This window comes from Taudactylus pleione, unplaced genomic scaffold (genome assembly GCF_031769625.1).
Source record: "Taudactylus pleione unplaced genomic scaffold, aTauple2 ptg000497l, whole genome shotgun sequence".
Classification (NCBI taxonomy): Eukaryota; Metazoa; Chordata; class Amphibia; order Anura; family Myobatrachidae; genus Taudactylus; species Taudactylus pleione.
Genome location: NW_028284899.1, coordinates 1195568 through 1209178, shown reverse-complemented (window position 1 = coordinate 1209178; position 13611 = coordinate 1195568). Strand labels below are relative to the sequence as shown.

The following is a 13611-nucleotide window of genomic DNA, read 5'->3' as shown; positions in this document are numbered from 1 at the left end:
CAATCTTCCTTGAACTAAAAATACATCCATGGAGAAAATGTATGTACTTCTTATCTTGGGAAATCTATACTACAGTGCAAATAGTACAATTTCACTTGAAAATCATAGCCAAATTGCACATTTTTGACTAAAGATTATCAACTGATTGTTAGTCATTTGTTATGTGAATTAAAAGTTTCAGAAGAGCGCTAGTAGTGTAGGGGTATCATGCAAGATTCCCATTCTTGTGACCCGGGTTAGAGTCCCGGCTAGTGCATGAAAATGTGTTTTTTGAATCCTATGACATTTTTCAAAATAATATATATTTAATCTCACTAAAAACATTACAATATTGCATTTCTCAAAGATGAGCCTCCAAGATGTCTCTATTCACCAAATTCTTAAAAAGCATAATAGTAACATTTCCTCTCCACAGGTAAAAAAAATGTGCTACTGACACAAACACTAAAGACCCAAAGCTGCTATTGTAAAGGCAATTACATTTCCGAATTAACTACATTTGTTCCAAAAACTCTTTAGCACAATCTTCCTTGAACTAAAAATACATCCATGGAGCAAAGATATGTATTTCTTATCTTGGGAAATCTATACAACAATGCAAATAGTACAATTTCACTTGAAAATCATAGCCAAATTGAACATTTTTGACTAAAGATCATCAATTGATTGTTAGTCATTTGTTGTGTGAATTATAGGTAGCTAAAAAGCGCTAGTAGTGTAGGGGTATCATGCAAGATTCCCATTCTTGCGACCTGGGTTCGAGTCCCAGCTAGCACATAAAAGTGTGTCTTTTGAATTCTATAAAATCTGTTAAATTAATATATAATTAATCTGTATAAAAAACATAGCTTTATTGCTTTTCTCAGAGATAGTCCTTGAAGATGTCTCAATTCACAAAATTCTTAAAAAGCATAGAGGTAACATTTTCTCTCCACAGGTAAAAAAAATGTACCAGTGATACAAACACTAAAGAGTTAAAGCTTTAATTGTGAAGTCAATTATATTTCTTAATTTTTTACATCTGCTCCACAATGTCATTATCAAATCTTTCCTTGAAAAAAAATACATCCAAAGAGTAAATATATGTATTTCTTATTGTGGGAAACTTATAAGGCAGTGGAGATAGTTCAGCTTCACTTGAAAAACACAGTCACATTGCACAATTTTCACTAGAGATTAACAATTGATTGCAAGACTTCTTTTATGTGAATGTAGTTCTTTAAGAATGTGCTAGTGTAGGGGTATCATGCAAGATTATCATTCGTGCGACCTTGGTTTGAGACCCGGCTAGTGCATAATGTGTCTTTTGAATCCTATGAAATGTTTCAAATTAATATATATTGAATCTCACTAAAAACACTGCAATATTGCATTTCTCAGAGATTAGCATCCAAGATGTCTCTATTCACCAAATTCTTAAAAAGCATAGAAGTAACACTTCCTCTCCACAGGTAAAAAAATTGTGCTACTGACACAAACACTACAGTCCCAAAGCTGCTATTGTAAAGGCAATTACATTTCCGAATTATTTATATTTGCTCCAAAAACTCTTTAGCATAATCTTCCTTTAACTAAAAATACATCCATGGAGCAAATGTATGTACTTCTTATCTTGGGAAATCTATACTACAGTGCAAATAGAACAATTTCACTTGAAAATCATAGCCAAATTGAACATTTTTGACTAAAGATTATCAATTGATTGTTAGTCATTTGTTGTGTGAATTAAAGGTTTCTAAAGAGCGCTAGTAGTGTAGGGGTATCATGCAAGATTCCCATTCTTGCGACCCGGGTTTCGAGTCCCGGCTAGCGCATAAAAATGTGTTTTTTGAATCCTATGACATTTTTCAAATTAATATATATTGAATCTCACTAAAAACATTACAATATTGCATTTCTCAAAGATGAGCCTCTAAGATGTCTTTATTCTCCAAATTCTTGAAAAGCATAATAGTAACATTTCCTCTCCACAGGTAAAAAATAAAAGTTCTACGGACACAAACACTAAATACCCAAAACTTCTATTGTAAAGGCAATTACATTTCCGAATTAACTACATTTGTTCCACAAACTCTTTAGCACAATCTTCCTTGAAGTAAAAATACATCCATGGAGCAAAGATATGTATTTCTTATCTTGGGAAATCTATACAACAGTGCAAATAGTACAATTTCACTTGAAAATCATAGCCAAATTGAACATTTTTGACTAAAGATCATCAATTGATTGTTAGTCATTTGTTGTGTGAATTATAGGTAGCTAAAAAGCGCTAGTAGTGTAGGGGTATCATGCAAGATTCCCATTCTTGCGACCTGGGTTCGAGTCCCAGCTAGCACATAAAAGTGTGTCTTTTGAATTCTATAAAATCTGTTAAATTAATATATAATTAATATGTATAAAAAACATAGCTTTATTGCTTTTCTCAGAGATAGTCCTTGAAGATGTCTCAATTCACAAAATTCTTAAAAAGCATAGAGGTAACATTTTCTCTCCACAGGTAAAAAAATGTACCAGTGATACAAACACTAAAGAGTTAAAGCTTTAATTGTGAAGTCAATTATATTTCTTAATTTTTTACATCTGCTCCACAATGTCATTATCAAATCTTTCCTTGAAAAAAAATACATCCAAAGAGTAAATATATGTATTTCTTATTGTGGGAAACTTATAAGGCAGTGGAGATAGTACAACTTCTCTTGAAAAACACAGTCACATTGCACAATTTTCACTAGAGATTAACAATTGATTGCAAGACATCTTTTATGTGAATGTAGTTCTTTAAGAATGTGCTAGTGTAGGGGTATCATGCAAGATTATCTTTCGTGCGACCTTGGTTTGAGACCTGGCTAGTGCATAATGTGTCTTTTGAATCCTATGAAATGTTTCAAATTAATATATATTGAATCTCACTAAAAACACTGCAATATTGCATTTCTCAGAGATTAGCATCCAAGATGTCTCTATTCACCAAATTCTTAAAAAGCATAGAAGTAACACTTCCTCTCCACAGGTAAAAAAATTGTGCTACTGGCACAAACACTAAAGTCCCAAAGCTGCTATTGTAAAGGCAATAACATTTCCGAATTATTTATATTTGCTCCACAAACTCTTTAGCACAATCTTCCTTGAACTAAAAATACATCCATGGAGAAAATGTATGTACTTCTTATCTTGGGAAATCTATACTACAGTGCAAATAGTACAATTTCACTTGAAAATCATAGCCAAATTGCACATTTTTGACTAAAGATTATCAACTGATTGTTAGTCATTTGTTATGTGAATTAAAAGTTTCAGAAGAGCGCTAGTAGTGTAGGGGTATCATGCAAGATTCCCATTCTTGTGACCCGGGTTAGAGTCCCGGCTAGTGCATGAAAATGTGTTTTTTGAATCCTATGACATTTTTCAAAATAATATATATTTAATCTCACTAAAAACATTACAATATTGCATTTCTCAAAGATGAGCCTCCAAGATGTCTCTATTCACCAAATTCTTAAAAAGCATAATAGTAACATTTCCTCTCCACAGGTAAAAAAAAAGTGCTACTGACACAAACACTAAAAACCCAAAGCTGCTATTGTAAAGGCAATTACATTTCCGAATTATTTATGTTTGTTCCACAAACTCTTTAGCACAATCTTCCTTGAACTAAAAATACATCCATGGAGCAAAGATATGTATTTCTTATCTTGGGAAATCTATACAACAATGCAAATAGTACAATTTCACTTGAAAATCATAGCCAAATTGAACATTTTTGACTAAAGATCATCAATTGATTGTTAGTCATTTGTTGTGTGAATTATAGGTAGCTAAAAAGCGCTAGTAGTGTAGGGGTATCATGCAAGATTCCCATTCTTGCGACCTGGGTTCGAGTCCCAGCTAGCACATAAAAGTGTGTCTTTTGAATTCTATAAAATCTGTTAAATTAATATATAATTAATATGTATAAAAAACATAGCTTTATTGCTTTTCTCAGAGATAGTCCTTGAAGATGTCTCAATTCACAAAATTCTTAAAAAGCATAGAGGTAACATTTTCTCTCCACAGGTAAAAAAATGTACCAGTGATACAAACACTAAAGAGTTAAAGCTTTAATTGTGAAGTCAATTATATTTCTTAATTTTTTACATCTGCTCCACAATGTCATTATCAAATCTTTCCTTGAAAAAAAATACATCCAAAGAGTAAATATATGTATTTCTTATTGTGGGAAACTTATAAGGCAGTGGAGATAGTACAACTTCTCTTGAAAAACACAGTCACATTGCACAATTTTCACTAGAGATTAACAATTGATTGCAAGACATCTTTTATGTGAATGTAGTTCTTTAAGAATGTGCTAGTGTAGGGGTATCATGCAAGATTATCTTTCGTGCGACCTTGGTTTGAGACCTGGCTAGTGCATAATGTGTCTTTTGAATCCTATGAAATGTTTCAAATTAATATATATTGAATCTCACTAAAAACACTGCAATATTGCATTTCTCAGAGATTAGCATCCAAGATGTCTCTATTCACCAAATTCTTAAAAAGCATAGAAGTAACACTTCCTCTCCACAGGTAAAAAAATTGTGCTACTGGCACAAACACTAAAGTCCCAAAGCTGCTATTGTAAAGGCAATAACATTTCCGAATTATTTATATTTGCTCCACAAACTCTATAGCACAATCTTCCTTGAACTAAAAATACATCCATGGAGAAAATGTATGTACTTCTTATCTTGGGAAATCTATACTACAGTGCAAATAGTACAATTTCACTTGAAAATCATAGCCAAATTGCACATTTTTGACTAAAGATTATCAACTGATTGTTAGTCATTTGTTATGTGAATTAAAAGTTTCAGAAGAGCGCTAGTAGTGTAGGGGTATCATGCAAGATTCCCATTCTTGTGACCCGGGTTAGAGTCCCGGCTAGTGCATGAAAATGTGTTTTTTGAATCCTATGACATTTTTCAAAATAATATATATTTAATCTCACTAAAAACATTACAATATTGCATTTCTCAAAGATGAGCCTCCAAGATGTCTCTATTCACCAAATTCTTAAAAAGCATAATAGTAACATTTCCTCTCCACAGGTAAAAAAAATGTGCTACTGACACAAACACTAAAAACCCAAAGCTGCTATTGTAAAGGCAATTACATTTCCGAATTATTTATGTTTGTTCCACAAACTCTTTAGCACAATCTTCCTTGAACTAAAAATACATCCATGGAGCAAAGATATGTATTTCTTATCTTGGGAAATCTATACAACAGTGCAAATAGTACAATTTCACTTGAAAATCATAGCCAAATTGAACATTTTTGACTAAAGATCATCAATTGATTGTTAGTCATTTGTTGTGTGAATTATAGGTAGCTAAAAAGCGCTATTAGTGTAGGGGTATCATGCAAGATTCCCATACTTGCGACCTGGGTTTGAGTCCCAGCTAGCACATAAAAGTGTGTCTTTTGAATTCTATAAAATCTGTTAAATTAATATATAATTAATCTGTATAAAAAACATAGCTTTATTGCTTTTCTCAGAGATAGTCCTTGAAGATGTCTCAATTCACAAAATTCTTAAAAAGCATAGAGGTAACATTTTCTCTCCACAGTTAAAAAAAATGTACCAGTGATACAAACACTAAAGAGTTAAAGCTTTATTTGTGAAGTCAATTATATTTCTTAATTTTTTACATCTGCTCCACAATGTCATTATCAAATCTTTCCTTGAAAAAAAATACATCCAAAGAGTAAATATATGTATTTCTTATTGTGGGAAACTTATAAGGCAGTGGAGATAGTTCAGCTTCACTTGAAAAACACAGTCACATTGCACAATTTTCACTAGAGATTAACAATTGATTGCAAGACTTCTTTTATGTGAATGTAGTTCTTTAAGAATGTGCTAGTGTAGGGGTATCATGCAAGATTATCATTCGTGCGACCTTGGTTTGAGACCCGGCTAGTGCATAATGTGTCTTTTGAATCCTATGAAATGTTTCAAATTAATATATATTGAATCTCACTAAAAACACTGCAATATTGCATTTCTCAGAGATTAGCATCCAAGATGTCTCTATTCACCAAATTCTTAAAAAGCATAGAAGTAACACTTCCTCTCCACAGGCAAAAAAAATTGTGCTACTGGCACAAACACTAAAGTCCCAAAGCTGCTATTGTAAAGGCAATAACATTTCCGAATTATTTATATTTGCTCCACTAACTCTTTAGCACAATCTTCCTTGAACTAAAAATACATCCATGGAGAAAATGTATGTACTTCTTATCTTGGGAAATCTATACAACAGTGCAAATAGTACAATTTCACTTGAAAATCATAGCCAAATTGCACATTTTTGACTAAAGATTATCAATTGATTGTTAGTCATTTGTTGTGTGAATTAAAGGTTTCTAAAGAGTGCTAGTAGTGTAGGGGTATCATGCAAGATTCCCATTCTTGCGACCCGGGTTCGAGTCCCGGCTAGCGCATGAAAATGTGTTTTTTTGAATCCTAGGACATTTTTCAAATTAATATATATTGAATCTCATTAAAAACATTACAATATTGCATTTCTCAAAGATGAGCCTCAAAGATGTCTCTATTCACCAAATTCTTGAAAAGCATAATAGTAACATTTCCTCTCCACAGGTAAAAAAAATGTGCTACTGACACAAACACTAAAGACCCAAAGCTTCTATTGTAAAGGCAATTACATTTCCGAATTAACTACATTTGTTCCACAAACTCTTTAGCACAATCTTCCTTGAAGTAAAAATACATCCATGGAGCAAAGATATGTATTTCTTATCTTGGGAAATCTATACAACAGTGCAAATAGTACAATTTCACTTGAAAATCATAGCCAAATTGAACATTTTTGACTAAAGATCATCAATTGATTGTTAGTCATTTGTTGTGTGAATTATAGGTAGCTAAAAAGCGCTAGTAGTGTAGGGGTGTCATGCAAGATTCCCATTCTTGCGACCTGGGTTCGAGTCCCAGCTAGCACATAAAAGTGTGTCTTTTGAATTCTATAAAATCTGTTAAATTAATATATAATTAATATGTATAAAAAACATAGCTTTATTGCTTTTCTCAGAGATAGTCCTTGAAGATGTCTCAATTCACAAAATTCTTAAAAAGCATAGAGGTAACATTTTCTCTCCACAGGTAAAAAAAATGTACCAGTGATACAAACACTAAAGAATTAAAGCTTTAATTGTGAAGTCAATTATATTTCTTAATTTTTTACATCTGCTCCACAATGTCATTATCAAATCTTTCCTTGAAAAAAAATACATCCAAAGAGTAAATATATGTATTTCTTATTGTGGGAAACTTATAAGGCAGTGGAGATAGTACAACTTCACTTGAAAAACACAGTCACATTGCACAATTTTCACTAGAGATTAACAATTGATTGCAAGACATCTTTTATGTGAATGTAGTTCTTTAAGAATGTGCTAGTGTAGGGGTATCATGCAAGATTATCATTCGTGCGACCTTGGTTTGAGACCTGGCTAGTGCATAATGTGTCTTTTGAATCCTATGAAATGTTTCAAATTAATATATATTGAATCTCACTAAAAACACTGCAATATTGCATTTCTCAGAGATTAGCATCCAAGATGTCTCTATTTACCAAATTCTTAAAAAGCATAGAAGTAACACTTCCTCTCCACAGGTAAAAAAATTGTGCTACTGGCACAAACACTAAAGTCCCAAAGCTGCTATTGTAAAGGCAATAACATTTCCGAATTATTTATATTTGCTCTACAAACTCTTTAGCACAATCTTCCTTGAACTAAAAATACATCCATGGAGAAAATGTATGTACTTCTTATCTTGGGAAATCTATACTACAGTGCAAATAGTACAATTTCACTTGAAAATCATAGCCAAATTGCACATTTTTGACTAAAGATTATCAACTGATTGTTAGTCATTTGTTATGTGAATTAAAAGTTTCTGAAGAGCGCTAGTAGTGTAGGGGTATCATGCAAGATTCCCATTCTTGTGACCCGGGTTAGAGTCCCGGCTAGTGCATGAAAATGTGTTTTTTGAATCCTATGACATTTTTCAAAATAATATATATTTAATCTCACTAAAAACATTACAATATTGCATTTCTCAAAGATGAGCCTCCAAGATGTCTCTATTCACCAAATTCTTAAAAAGCATAATAGTAACATTTCCTCTCCACAGGTAAAAAAAATGTGCTACTGACACAAACACTAAAGACCCAAAGCTGCTATTGTAAAGGCAATTACATTTCCGAATTATTTATATTTGTTCCACAAACTCTTTAGCACAATCTTCCTTTAACTAAAAATACATCCATGGAGCAAAGATATGTATTTCTTATCTTGGGAAATCTATACAACAGTGCAAATAGTACAATTTCACTTGAAAATCATAGCCAAATTGAACATTTTTGACTAAAGATCATCAATTGATTGTTAGTCATTTGTTGTGTGAATTATAGGTAGCTAAAAAGCGCTAGTAGTGTAGGGGTGTCATGCAAGATTCCCATTCTTGCGACCCGGGTTCGAGTCGCGGTTAGCGCATGAAAATGTGTTTTTTGAATCCTATGACATTTTTCAAATTAATATATATTGAATCTCACTAAAAACATTGCAATATTGCATTTATCAAAGATTAGTCTCCAAGATGTCTCTATTCACCAAATTCTTAAAAAGCATAATAGTAACATTTCCTCTCCACAGGTAAAAAAAAAAGTGCTACGGACACAAACACTAAAGACCCAAAGCTGCTATTGTAAAGGCAATTACATTTCCGAATTAACTACATTTGTTCCACAAACTCTTTAGCACAATCTTCCTTGAACTAAAAATACATCCATGGAGCAAAGATATGTATTTCTTATCTTGGGAAATCTATACAACAGTGCAAATAGTACAATTTCACTTGAAAATCATAGCCAAATTGAACATTTTTGACTAAAGATCATCAATTGATTGTTAGTCATTTGTTGTGTGAATTATAGGTAGCTAAAAAGCGCTATTAAAGTAGGGGTAACATGCAAGATTCCCATTCTTGCGAACTGGGTTCGAGTCCCAGCTAGCACATAAAAGTGTGTCTTTTGAATTCTATAAAATCTGTTAAATTAATATATAATTAATCTGTATAAAAAACATAGCTTTATTGCTTTTCTCAGAGATAGTCCTTGAAGATGTCTCAATTCACAAAATTCTTAAAAAGCATAGAGGTAACATTTTCTCTCCACAGGTAAAAAAAAATGTACCAGTGATACAAACACTAAAGAGTTAAAGCTTTAATTGTGAAGTCAATTATATTTCTTAATTTTTTAAATCTGCTCCACAATGTCATTATCAAATCTTTCCTTGAAAAAAAATACATCCAAAGAGTAAATATATGTATTTCTTATTGTGGGAAACTTATAAGGCAGTGGAGATAGTACAACTTCACTTGAAAAACACAGTCACATTGCACAATTTTCACTAGAGATTAACAATTGATTGCAAGACTTCTTTTATGTGAATGTAGTTCTTTAAGAATGTGCTAGTGTAGGGGTATCATGCAAGATTATCATTCGTGCGACCTTGGTTTGAGACCCGGCTAGTGCATAATGTGTCTTTTGAATCCTATGAAATGTTTCAAATTAATATATATTGAATCTCACTAAAAACACTGCAATATTGCATTTCTCAGAGATTAGCATCCAAGATGTCTCTAGTCACCAAATTCTTAAAAAGCATAGAAGTAACACTTCCTCTCCACAGGTAAAAAAATTGTGCTACTGGCACAAACACTAAAGTCCCAAAGCTGCTATTGTAAAGGCAATAACATTTCCGAATTATTTGTATTTTCTCCACTAACTCTTTAGCAAAATCCTCCTTGAACTAAAAATACATCCATGGAGAAAATGTATGTACTTCTTATCTTGGGAAATCTATACAACAGTGCAAATAGTACAATTTCACTTGAAAATCATAGCCAAATTGCACATTTTTGACTAAAGATTATCAATTGATTGTTAGTCATTTGTTATGTGAATTAAAAGTTTCTAAAGAGCGCTAGTAGTGTAGGGGTATCAAGCAAGATTCCCATTCTTGTGACCCGGTTAGAGTCCCGGCTAGCGCATGAAAATGTGTTTTTTGAATCCTATGACATTTTTCAAATGAATATATATTGAATCTCACTAAAAACATTACAATATTGCATTTCTCAAAGATGAGCCTCCAAGATGTCTCTATTCACCAAATTCTTAAAAAGCATAATAGTAACATTTCCTCTCCACAGGTAAAAAAAAAGTGCTATGGACACAAACACTAAAGACCCAAAGCTGCTATTGTAAAGGCAATTACATTTCCGAATTAACTACATTTGTTCCAAAAACTCTTTAGCACAATCTTCCTTGAACTAAAGATACATCCATGGAGCAAAGATATGTATTTCTTATCTTGGGAAATCTATACAACAGTGCAAATAGTACAATTTCACTTGAAAATCATAGCCAAATTGAACATTTTTGACTAAAGATCATCAATTGATTGTTAGTCATTTGTTGTGTGAATTACAGGTAGCTAAAAAGCGCTAGTAGTGTAGGGGTATCATGCAAGATTCCCATTCTTGTGACCTGGGTTCGAGTCCCAGCTAGCGCATAAAAGTGTGTCTTTTGAATTCTATAAAATCTGTTAAATTAATATATAATTAATCTGTATAAAAAACATAGCTTTATTGCTTTTCTCAGAGATAGTCCTTGAAGATGTCTCAATTCACAAAATTCTTAAAAAGCATAGAGGTAACATTTTCTCTACACAGGTAAAAAAAATGTACCAGTGATACAGACACTAAAGAGTTAAAGCTTTAATTGTGAAGTCAATTATATTTCTTAATTTTTTACATCTGCTCCACAATGTCATTATCAAATCTTTCCTTGAAAAAAAATGCATCCAAAGATTAAATATATGTATTTCTTATTGTGGGAAACTTATAAGGCAGTGGAGATAGTACAACTTCACTTGAAAAACACAGTCACATTGCACAATTTTCACTAGAGATTAACAATTGATTGTAAGACTTCTTTTATGTGAATGTAGTTCTTTAAGAATGTGCTAGTGTAGGGGTATCATGCAAGATTATCATTCGTGCGACCTTGGTTTGAGACCTGGCTAGTGCATAATGTGTCTTTTGAATCCTATGAAATGTTTCAAATTAATATATATTGAATCTCACTAAAAACACTGCAATATTGCATTTCTCAGAGATTAGCATCCAAGATGTCTCTATTCACCAAATTCTTAAAAAGCATAGAAGTAACACTTCCTCTCCACAGGTAAAAAAATTGTGCTACTGACACAAACACTAACGTCCCAAAGCTGCTATTGTAAAGGCAATTACATTTCCGAATTATTTATATTTGCTCCAAAAACTCTTTAGCACAATCTTCCTTGAACTAAAAATACATCCATGGAGCAAATGTATGTACTTCTTATCTTGGGAAATCTATACTACAGTGCAAATAGAACAATTTCACTTGAAAATCATAGCCAAATTGAACATTTTTGACTAAAGATTATCAATTGATTGTTAGTCATTTGTTGTGTGAATTAAAGGTTTCTAAAGAGCGCTAGTAGTGTAGGGGTATCATGCAAGATTCCCATTCTTGCGACCCGGGTTCGAGTCCCAGCTAGCGCATGAAAATGTGTTTTTTGAATCCTAGGACATTTTTCAAATTAATATATATTGAATCTCATTAAAAACATTACAATATTGCATTTCTCAAAGATGAGCCTCAAAGATGTCTCTATTCACCAAATTCTTAAAAAGCATAATAGTAACATTTCCTCTCCACAGGTAAAAAAAATGTGCTACTGACACAAACACTAAAAACCCAAAGCTGCTATTGTAAAGGCAATTACATTTCCGAATTATTTATGTTTGTTCCACAAACTCTTTAGCACAATCTTCCTTGAACTAAAAATACATCCATGGAGCAAAGATATGTATTTCTTATCTTGGGAAATCTATACAACAATGCAAATAGTACAATTTCACTTGAAAATCATAGCCAAATTGAACATTTTTGACTAAAGATCATCAATTGATTGTTAGTCATTTGTTGTGTGAATTATAGGTAGCTAAAAAGCGCTAGTAGTGTAGGGGTATCATGCAAGATTCTCATTCTTGCGACCTGGGTTCGAGTCCCAGCTAGCACATAAAAGTGTGTCTTTTGAATTCTATAAAATCTGTTAAATTAATATATAATTAATCTGTATAAAAAACATAGCTTTATTGCTTTTCTCAGAGATAGTCCTTGAAGATGTCTCAATTCACAAAATTTTTAAAAAGCATAGAGGTAACATTTTCTCTCCACAGGTAAAAAAAATGTACCAGTGATACAAACACTAAAGAGTTAAAGCTTTAATTGTGATGTCAATTATATTTCTTAATTTTTTACATCTGCTCCACAATGTCATTATCAAATCTTTCATTGAAAAAAAATACATCCAAAGAGTAAATATATGTATTTCTTATTGTGGGAAACTTATAAGGCAGTGGAGATAGTTCAGCTTCACTTGAAAAACACAGTCACATTGCACAATTTTCACTAGAGATTAACAATTGATTGCAAGACTTCTTTTATGTGAATGTAGTTCTTTAAGAATGTGCTAGTGTAGGGGTATCATGCAAGATTATCATTCGTGCGACCTTGGTTTGAGACCCGGCTAGTGCATAATGTGTCTTTTGAATCCTATGAAATGTTTCAAATTAATATATATTGAATCTCACTAAAAACACTGCAATATTGCATTTCTCAGAGATTAGCATCCAAGATGTCTCTATTCACCAAATTCTTAAAAAGCATAGAAGTAACACTTCCTCTCCACAGGTAAAAAAATTGTGCTACTGACACAAACACTACAGTCCCAAAGCTGCTATTGTAAAGGCAATTACATTTCCGAATTATTTATATTTGCTCCAAAAACTCTTTAGCATAATCTTCCTTTAACTAAAAATACATCCATGGAGCAAATGTATGTACTTCTTATCTTGGGAAATCTATACTACAGTGCAAATAGAACAATTTCACTTGAAAATCATAGCCAAATTGAACATTTTTGACTAAAGATTATCAATTGATTGTTAGTCATTTGTTGTGTGAATTAAAGGTTTCTAAAGAGCGCTAGTAGTGTAGGGGTATCATGCAAGATTCCCATTCTTGCGACCCGGGTTCGAGTCCCGGCTAGCGCATAAAAATGTGTATTTTGAATCCTATGACATTTTTCAAATTAATATATATTGAATCTCACTAAAAACATTACAATATTGCATTTCTCAAAGATGAGCCTCTAAGATGTCTCTATTCTCCAAATTCTTGAAAAGCATAATAGTAACATTTCCTCTCCACAGGTAAAAAAAAAAGTGCTACGGACACAAACACTAAAGACCCAAAGCTTCTATTGTAAAGGCAATTACATTTCCGAATTAACTACATTTGTTCCACAAACTCTTTAGCACAATCTTCCTTGAAGTAAAAATACATCCATGGAGCAAAGATATGTATTTCTTATCTTGGGAAATCTATACAACAGTGCAAATAGTACAATTTCACTTGAAAATCATAG

At 32.3% G+C, this 13611-nt stretch overlaps 13 non-coding genes across 13 annotated transcripts; all 13 read left to right on the top strand.

The window, feature by feature from the left end:
• Positions 1-185: 185 nt before the first annotated feature.
• Positions 186-256, top strand: TRNAG-CCC (transfer RNA glycine (anticodon CCC)). Its single transcript has one exon. It is a non-coding gene; the product is annotated as a tRNA-Gly (tRNA).
• A 450-nt stretch (positions 257-706) lies between these two features.
• TRNAG-CCC (transfer RNA glycine (anticodon CCC)) lies at positions 707-777 on the top strand. The gene has a single exon. It is a non-coding gene; the product is annotated as a tRNA-Gly (tRNA).
• A 965-nt stretch (positions 778-1742) lies between these two features.
• TRNAG-CCC (transfer RNA glycine (anticodon CCC)) lies at positions 1743-1814 on the top strand. The gene has a single exon. It is a non-coding gene; the product is annotated as a tRNA-Gly (tRNA).
• Positions 1815-2266: 452 nt separating this feature from the next.
• Positions 2267-2337, top strand: TRNAG-CCC (transfer RNA glycine (anticodon CCC)). The gene has a single exon. It is a non-coding gene; the product is annotated as a tRNA-Gly (tRNA).
• A 964-nt stretch (positions 2338-3301) lies between these two features.
• On the top strand, positions 3302-3372 carry TRNAG-CCC (transfer RNA glycine (anticodon CCC)). Its single transcript has one exon. It is a non-coding gene; the product is annotated as a tRNA-Gly (tRNA).
• A 450-nt stretch (positions 3373-3822) lies between these two features.
• On the top strand, positions 3823-3893 carry TRNAG-CCC (transfer RNA glycine (anticodon CCC)). Its single transcript has one exon. It is a non-coding gene; the product is annotated as a tRNA-Gly (tRNA).
• Positions 3894-4857: 964 nt separating this feature from the next.
• On the top strand, positions 4858-4928 carry TRNAG-CCC (transfer RNA glycine (anticodon CCC)). The gene has a single exon. It is a non-coding gene; the product is annotated as a tRNA-Gly (tRNA).
• A 1487-nt stretch (positions 4929-6415) lies between these two features.
• On the top strand, positions 6416-6486 carry TRNAG-CCC (transfer RNA glycine (anticodon CCC)). The gene has a single exon. It is a non-coding gene; the product is annotated as a tRNA-Gly (tRNA).
• A 1487-nt stretch (positions 6487-7973) lies between these two features.
• TRNAG-CCC (transfer RNA glycine (anticodon CCC)) lies at positions 7974-8044 on the top strand. Its single transcript has one exon. It is a non-coding gene; the product is annotated as a tRNA-Gly (tRNA).
• Positions 8045-10573: 2529 nt separating this feature from the next.
• Positions 10574-10644, top strand: TRNAG-CCC (transfer RNA glycine (anticodon CCC)). Its single transcript has one exon. It is a non-coding gene; the product is annotated as a tRNA-Gly (tRNA).
• A 965-nt stretch (positions 10645-11609) lies between these two features.
• Positions 11610-11680, top strand: TRNAG-CCC (transfer RNA glycine (anticodon CCC)). The gene has a single exon. It is a non-coding gene; the product is annotated as a tRNA-Gly (tRNA).
• A 450-nt stretch (positions 11681-12130) lies between these two features.
• TRNAE-CUC (transfer RNA glutamic acid (anticodon CUC)) lies at positions 12131-12201 on the top strand. The gene has a single exon. It is a non-coding gene; the product is annotated as a tRNA-Glu (tRNA).
• Positions 12202-13166: 965 nt separating this feature from the next.
• On the top strand, positions 13167-13237 carry TRNAG-CCC (transfer RNA glycine (anticodon CCC)). Its single transcript has one exon. It is a non-coding gene; the product is annotated as a tRNA-Gly (tRNA).
• The last annotated feature ends 374 nt before the right edge of the window (positions 13238-13611 follow it).